Below are 7774 nucleotides of genomic sequence, written 5' to 3'. Positions count from 1 at the left end.
TCTGAACATCATGGCATGGAAAAGGTTGAAAAAGGTTATTATTTTGGAGAAAGTATCATCAACATCAATATTTCCACTAAATAAGAAGCAAAAAAATGTTTTCATAGAGGAAAAATGTCTCAGACTCTGAGCTCAAAGTAAGATGAAAGAGAGCAATAAAACTATTATTTTAAAATTAGTTTAATTTCACATAATTATCGCGGTAAAAGCCATTTGTTTGTTAAATACTTAATGAAACATATTTACCGTGTTTGATGTTTGTTGTGAATGACGTGGTATACTCGCAGACGCAGCAAAGGTAAACAAAGGTAAAATAACTGAACAGGTGATCAACTCAAAACCACTCGCACCTTTTTACTCTCTCTATGTCGTTTAAGCAGACCCGTTGCTGTGGCAACTGCTCGCTCCTTGAGCCGAGCACAGATTACGTTTAAAACATTTAGTCCATTACAATATCACGTTTTCAGGCTTGATATTTATTTTGTGATTATTAATAAGCGCTCTCATGAACACGGCAGTGGTTGATTAATTAATTTTAAACTCCTGCTCTGCTAGTTATTTTGATAATGAAACCGAAATGTGCAGAATTGCGCCACACCTTGTTGAAACAATAATTACTGAGATTATTATTTTTGTTGGGTCATTAATTTGAACACGTTTTGTTGACTTTTTTTTAGTTGTTGTTCTTTAATAAAGTTATGAACGTTTTGATAAGCCAGTCAGAGGAGGACGTGCTGGTCTCAGCGTCCTGGCGGCGTTCAGTTTGTCACCTAATGCCGAGATCGACTCAAAACCTTCCGCTGTCGACGTATTGCTCCCCTGCTCTAGCAAATAACAGTTCAGAAATAATATGATATGGGGGGGAAGCGATTTATAAACTGATTAAGTTGTGTTTTAGATTGTTCTTGAAAAACTAATCAGTCACGGCTTATTAGTGGGTGAACTCAGGGCTGCACAGTGAACCCATTGATTTTTTACAGCTGACAGCCGCTCCCCTCTCTTGCAGGTACTGGTACCCCTGCTAAATCTTTTAGGGGTACGGAGTACCTGACCATACTCCCCTACTTTCACCCCTGATTATATCTAATGCAATAGTTATGGTATTGTGTGAATGAATATTTGTAAGGGAAGTCACACAATTTCATTATGGTCCATGTATTTTTACATATTTTTTATAATGAAAGATATAGATCCTTATTATTATTTTTTTTTAATTGTGTTTTAATTGTCAAATTCCTGGTCAATTTATTTATTAGAGTCTTTCTCCTTTGTTGCCTCCTTAAGTTTATCCTACAAACAATTCTGGCAGAGGATTTTTCAGACATATTCTGTCACCAGATAGTCCAGGTGACTTAGGTGACCTTAGGTGACTTAGACTGTCACCTAAGTTTGAGTATCATGAAAAAGTTCAGGGGCTGCACAGTGGCGCAGTTGGTAGCACTGTTGCTTTGCAGCAAGAAGGTTCTGGGTTCAATTCCTGGCCTGGTGTCTTTCTGCATGGAGTTTGTATGTTCTTCCTGTGCTTGTGTGGGTTCTCTCTGGGTACTCTGGCTTCCTCCCACAGTCCAAAAACATGACTGTCAGGTTAATTGGTTTCTCTAAATTCTCCCTAGGTGTGAGTGTGTGTGTGCATGGTTTGTCCTGTTTGTCTCTGTGTTGCCCTGCGACAAACTAGCGACCTCTCCAGGGTGTACCCTGCCTCTTGCCCAGAATGTTAGCTGGATATAGGAACCAGCAACCCACCCGACCCCACCAAGGGACAAGGGTATTAGAAAATGGATGGATCGAAAAAGTTCAGTATTTTCTGTCACTCCTATCTGAAAAAGAAACTCACATAAAATATAGACTCATTACACATACAGTTTAATATTTCAAGCCTTTATTTCTTAAATTTTTTATGATTATGGGTTACAAATAATGAAACATCACCTCAGAAGACAACAAAAAGGAGAAGTAATAAATAGCATTTATAATGTATGGGAAGACTCCTGACAGATCTCCAAGGAACAAATGGAGATTTGTTGTTCACTCCATAGAACAAATGGAGTGAACAACAAAAATAAGTATTTTTGCACAATCACATTATCTATAGCAAAACTCCATAGAGATTTGATGGTGTCATGATGTGGTGTTGGGGTGCGGTGAGGAAGGACGCCATGGACCCAGGTAAGAGATGAAACGTAGATTTAATAAAATAATTTTCCTTTTTAGTTCCAAATGCATTTTAAAACTCATCTAATCATTTATAAATAAATGCCTACAGACACATTCAAATCTGTTATATCTTTAACTCAGTCTGGCTGCTTTCTTCTTTTATTTTACCTTCTTCCTTTTTTCCATCTTTTTCATGTCACTTTTTAGCATATGAACCTCCAGGGGCATTTAGGACCACTACATTACCTCTGGGATGTCAAGAATAGCACAAGATAATAGAGTCTAATACAATGCTATGGAGAGGAAAATGAGAAAGAAAGGAAAGAAGGACAAATGGATTAAAGTAAAACAGAAAAGTATTTTTTGTAATGACAACTTCAAGACATCTCCTTTGTGGAGAAACAAGTCACTTGAATTGGTCAGGTGTGATTTTGACTCATTCCAATTATCATCCTCAAATCATCAGGGTTCCAGGGATCCTCACTTCAAAGTCAGGTCATAACAGTTGTTTGACTAATAGCTAAAATTCAATGTGTTTGAAGAATTTCTAAAGTGAACAGATATAAATCATTGTTGAGTTCTGCTGTAAGTCACTGACAGGTTTACATATTTGAAAATAGTTGAGACATATATGCAGTCAAATTTATAAACATATCTGAAAACTTATTAAATCTAATAAATTACATTACTTCAACATAGCAATATAATTACTTTTAAAATAGCACAAATTGTAATGTAGCTGGTTGCAGGTTCACATGAACCTTCTGCCACTGCAGAAGGCCATAAAGACCTTTAGGCCCCAATGACAGGCCTGGACATGCACCACGCAGCCTCCTCTGGAACTTGACAGTCTTAGACGTTTGAGCTCCCAGCTCACCATCACCACTCGCTTGTGCTTAGCTGTAATGTAATGCAGAACCCCCCCCCCCCCACCCCCACACGCGCGCACACACACACACACACACACACACACACACACACACACACACCCTTGTCTTTACCTAAATGCCCAAGATGTAAACCTGCAGGTGTAATGATTGTATGAGACACTTTTGGCCAAAAATCACTGAAAAAAGGATGTTTGCAGTTGCTTCTTTTTTAGATGGTGGGCTGAGTTTAAAAAAAAACTTGTTTCAGTTACTTTGTTTGCTTTAACCGCAGTGACAACAAAAATTACCATTGTACTATTCTTCTCAGCAGCTTTTTGAATGCTACTATAAAAATCTATGCACAGCCATCTAAATATAACACCAAAAACAAGAACATCACAAACAGATAAAATTAGAAATAAGTATCAGCACCTGCTCCACCACTAAGGGAGAGCTCATCAAATGCAGTAAACAAAGATGGCCAAAAATTAAGCTATGGTTGCAAAGAAAAAAATATATAAAAACAAAAAATACATATTCTATATCACAGTTTTATTTCTGACTGAAAAACGTCTCCCTTTTTATTCATTATTTTATATTTATAAATATGTGTAAATATTTTCATGATTGCCTAAAATCATGAAAATATTGCTCAGATTTTTGAGATGGTATGTGGCATAATGGCATATCTTCACCCGCCTTTTTTATTTTGTTTCTTGTAAAGATAAAAATGAGGGGAGATGCGTTGGACTAAATTACTAATACACCTGCCTGTCCACACGCTGTCACACTCAGCAGATACTGTCTGTGCACCTTAACAGGGCAATGCTTTGGTTCTTTCTCAAAGAAATATTCAAAATTTGCCTGAAGAAAACCCAACATATTTTCAGGGTTTTTCCCCAAAAAACCTGGTAAGCCCAGTCTTATCAAATAATTAAGATAGTCTTAAAAAGACCAAACAAAAAATGACAATTAAAATAAATCTCTTTTTTTGCAAGTGCTTTTTCTTCCTCACCAGCACACTACCACACAAGCCAACTGTAGGACACATACTGTACATCAACTTTATCAAGCTCCAGCACTGATACAGAGTCAGGCACCTGACAACCATGTGTCAGATGGAAACACACACACCACACAATTCTTCGATCACAAAGATATGTCATTCTCACGGCATGCTCAACATATTCCTCTAAAAGCGTGACTGAAGTCTGTGTTTGCAGGTCATACTAAGCTAGCACAAGCAGAGCAAACGCTGTGGCTTTTAAAACTGACAACCTTGGTGCAATATTCTCTAGAGGAAAATGAGTCTTCACAAGAACCATAAATGAATATACATGTAGAACATTTATAGGACCATGGTCCTCAGGGACAGCGATTCCTGTACTGCTACACAGCTGCACCTGCTGCTGCACAGCTGGCTGAAATGATTGGATGATTAACAGACTTCTGCAGCAATTGGAGGCATGTCAAGAATTTGATGTAATAATTTCAATCAGTTTTGCTGGAGTGGGGAGAAAACACTGCTCTAGGGAGTGTCTTCTAATCTTCAGTGTGGGACAACCTGTTTTTTGATGCCACTTTAGTATTTTCCCACATTCAAAACATTAGATGTTGTTGAGATTACAGAATCTCAACATGATCTTGTTTATGTGTTTCATTTAAATACATAAATAAGAACAAAAGAGTGGGGTAATGTTAAGAAAATAAATTTCAAATATGCTAGTTTTAAAACTTAACCACATGTACAATATTATATAAAGTTAACAGCGTTTTAAAATAAGAAAATTTGGTTCTAAATTGCCTCCATGGTTCAGTGGGCATCTCATTTGTAGGATGTTTATATTAAATATAAAACAATAAGTTGAATTAAAATAGTTTAGTTTTAGTTTTCTATAATTTAAAACACAGTTCTTAACCTCTGTGGACTGAGCAGGCATTCACAGGGGGTCGTGGCTGTTTGTGTGAGGTTAACCTTTTGACCATCTTGATAAGATTTAAACAGCTGGTGTAAAACTGAATGCAACATAGAATATCTGTAAAATGCATAATCTAATGTGTAATCTCTCCTAGTTGTTAACATGTCTTGATTGAAATAGCCTAATTATAGTTTTCAGATTAATAACTTATTCTGCCCTATTGACCTTTATGTTACCTGTAGTTACAGCAGATTGTTTGCTAAGATCTTTTGAACTGCCCTTTGTCTGTGTGGGAAACAATCAGGAGAAGTTCCAGCTTTCACACTGATCTGTGAAAAGCCATAAAACAGCATGAGTTCAGGCCAGTGGAGGAGAAGCTCTGCTTCCACTTTGTTTAGATAAAGGTGACAACTGATGTTTGATCTTGAAAACAAATTGCAGGGAGTTTCTAACTTTTAAGAGGGTCCGAGACAGTTCCTGGTTGGATGAGCAAAGATACGCCTTATTTGAATAAATTAAAGAGAAGAATAAGACTTTACTATAAAAGTTTGTACACAGGAGTAACAAATCAGATTTGCTCTTGCAACTCTCCAAAGACGTCTTTGTCTTTCTCTCTTTCTTTCTTCTTCTCTATTTGTGTCTCAGGTAAATGAATGTCTGTTTTATTGTGTTTGAAGTGTCTGTGTTGTCTATGTGATTTTATACTTTTAAATGTTAGAATAATAAACTCTGAAAATGTATTACGTGGAGCGTTGACTGTTATCTCTGTGTGGCTTTTGTTTCCACGCATGGAATCATTGAATCCGGGAGCACAAGAGAATATAATGAGCCAGAAGTTAATGATTTTATTCTCTTAACAGTAACATTACAATTCATAAACTACTAATAATACCTTTCATAAAGTTCTGTTCAAATGTGCTTCACTGACACAGACAGGCCTCCGGACACATTGATTAAAAAAAACTGTAAAAATGTCATATAAAAATGTCATGTCAAATGTCATACAATGATGAGGCCACTGAAAATTAAGAAAGTAATTGATTTCAAATTTCAGGCTAAAGTAGCTGGTAGAGTTCAGGGAGAACTCAGGTCCAGCTTGTGAACTTTTATAAAAGTCGAGGTGCTGAGAAAGGAAAACTTTGTCATGTTATGTTTAGAATACCATCTTTTGGGAGATGTTCAGCTACTTGTTCCTTTATTTCTACAGCTATTGTTTTGCTTGAATTTGGTTAAAGCGGTCTCTCAGCTGGCCTGGGAACGCCTTGGGGTTCCCCCGGAGGAGCTGGAACAAGTGGCTGGGGAGAGGGAAGTCTGGGCTTCCCTTCTGAAGCTGCTGCCCCCACGACCTGACCCCGGATGAAGCGGAAGAAAATGGATGGATGGACAGTAAGTATTCATGGTTGTTAAACATGTCTTTGTTTTTAAAACAAAAAGCCTGCATTTTGTGTAGTTCTTAATTCCAAGTACTCCAAAGAGTTTTATACTACAATCAGTATCCACCTATACTTAAACACATTCACACACTGATGGTTTTAAGCTACATCGTAGCCACAGCTGCCCTGTAGAGGCTGCCATTCAATCAGCACCACAGGGACCTCTGACCACTACAAAAGGTTGAACAAGACAGATTGAGCAGGGGAGACTGGGAACTTCATGTTCTTTCCAGATCTAGTCACAGAGAATAAATGAATAATATCAGTGAATGTTTTCAATTCAAAAATACTTTATTGATCTCAAAGATAAATTAAATGTTGTAACTCATATTTATTCAAAAGAGTTTCAATTGTAGATAGTGATGGGTGTTGGCAATAAAGATTTTTATTTGCTGCCAACAGCAGTAACAGCTGGTAACAGCTTGTTAAAGTTGACAGTATAACATGAGACAGATAATCTGTGAAAAAAATTAAGTTTCTGTGGTTCCTATCTGCTGTCCGACTCCCATCTGCCAAATATATCGCTCCAGGTCAGAAACAACCAATCAGAGACAGGAGCAGGGTCTTAGTGCTGTTAATCACAGCACTAAGAAACTGTGGTCTTCTAATATGCACGCTGCTCAATGTGCTAATGGCAAAGAAACAACTCATGATTACAAGATAACGGTTTATCTGCCATCATTGATGGCCATGCTAAATAGCCTGAGGATTCACTCCTTTGTGAGGAACCAGTTGAAGCTTGGCAGAGAGCAATGGGGAGGGGGTGAGCAGCATGTACATGAGAATGACTGACAGAACTAAGGCCCTCCTGCCAGGTTCTGCTGGTGCTCTTATTTTGCTTTCTGTTATCACATGCTTTTACAGGATGATATCTTGATGCGCAATAAACAACTTCATACAATTGTCTCAGCAACCTTAGATAACTGTTTATAACATTTATAACATTGAGATTACATTTAATAATTGATTCTATGTAAATTTACTGCCCTGAATTAATTGAACTGACACCTAACTAAGGCGTTTCTGAGAGGACCAATTGACATCTGGCCTTCTATGTACTCTTTCCAGTGTCACTAAAAACATGTTGATTTACGTAATAAAAAATTGGGATACTGTATAAATTTCTCATTGACTTTTACATATTGGAATATTACTAACCTAATGACCAATTGCCCAGGAGAGTTCTAAATTCAGGTACCAAAAATCAACATAAAATATTGCAATTTGCCAAATCTCTGCAGATTTTTGAAAGAATACAGTTGTCATGAAGTGGGTTTGAGGTGGGAATGAGACACACCTGGGGAAGCAATCAACAGGGAAGACAGGACTAGGCTAAACACAGAAAACCTCAAAAATAACTACACAGAAAACACAGAACACAACAGTAAACCCCCCCCCC

At 37.4% G+C, this 7774-nt stretch overlaps 1 protein-coding gene and 1 long non-coding RNA gene across 4 annotated transcripts in view; both read right to left on the bottom strand.

Moving 5' to 3' along the window:
• Window positions 1–7774, bottom strand: part of LOC103131685 (potassium voltage-gated channel subfamily C member 1-like) — a 123522-nt gene that overhangs the window by 86508 nt on the left and 29240 nt on the right. The gene's annotated exons all lie outside the window — the stretch shown is intronic.
• Window positions 1541–7774, bottom strand: part of LOC107834869 (uncharacterized) — a 6796-nt gene continuing 562 nt past the window's right edge. The window contains exons 2-3 of the long non-coding RNA XR_001660695.1: window positions 6532–6537; window positions 1541–1551 (exon numbers count right to left, since the gene is read on the bottom strand). This is a non-coding gene — a long non-coding RNA (uncharacterized LOC107834869). The remainder of the gene's footprint in view (window positions 1552–6531; window positions 6538–7774) is intronic.

This window comes from Poecilia formosa, unplaced genomic scaffold (genome assembly GCF_000485575.1).
Source record: "Poecilia formosa unplaced genomic scaffold, Poecilia_formosa-5.1.2 Scaffold812, whole genome shotgun sequence".
Lineage (NCBI taxonomy): Eukaryota > Metazoa > Chordata > Actinopteri > Cyprinodontiformes > Poeciliidae > Poecilia > Poecilia formosa.
The sequence above is the reverse complement of the archived record's forward strand: the minus strand, read 5'-3'. Positions and strand labels throughout refer to the sequence as shown.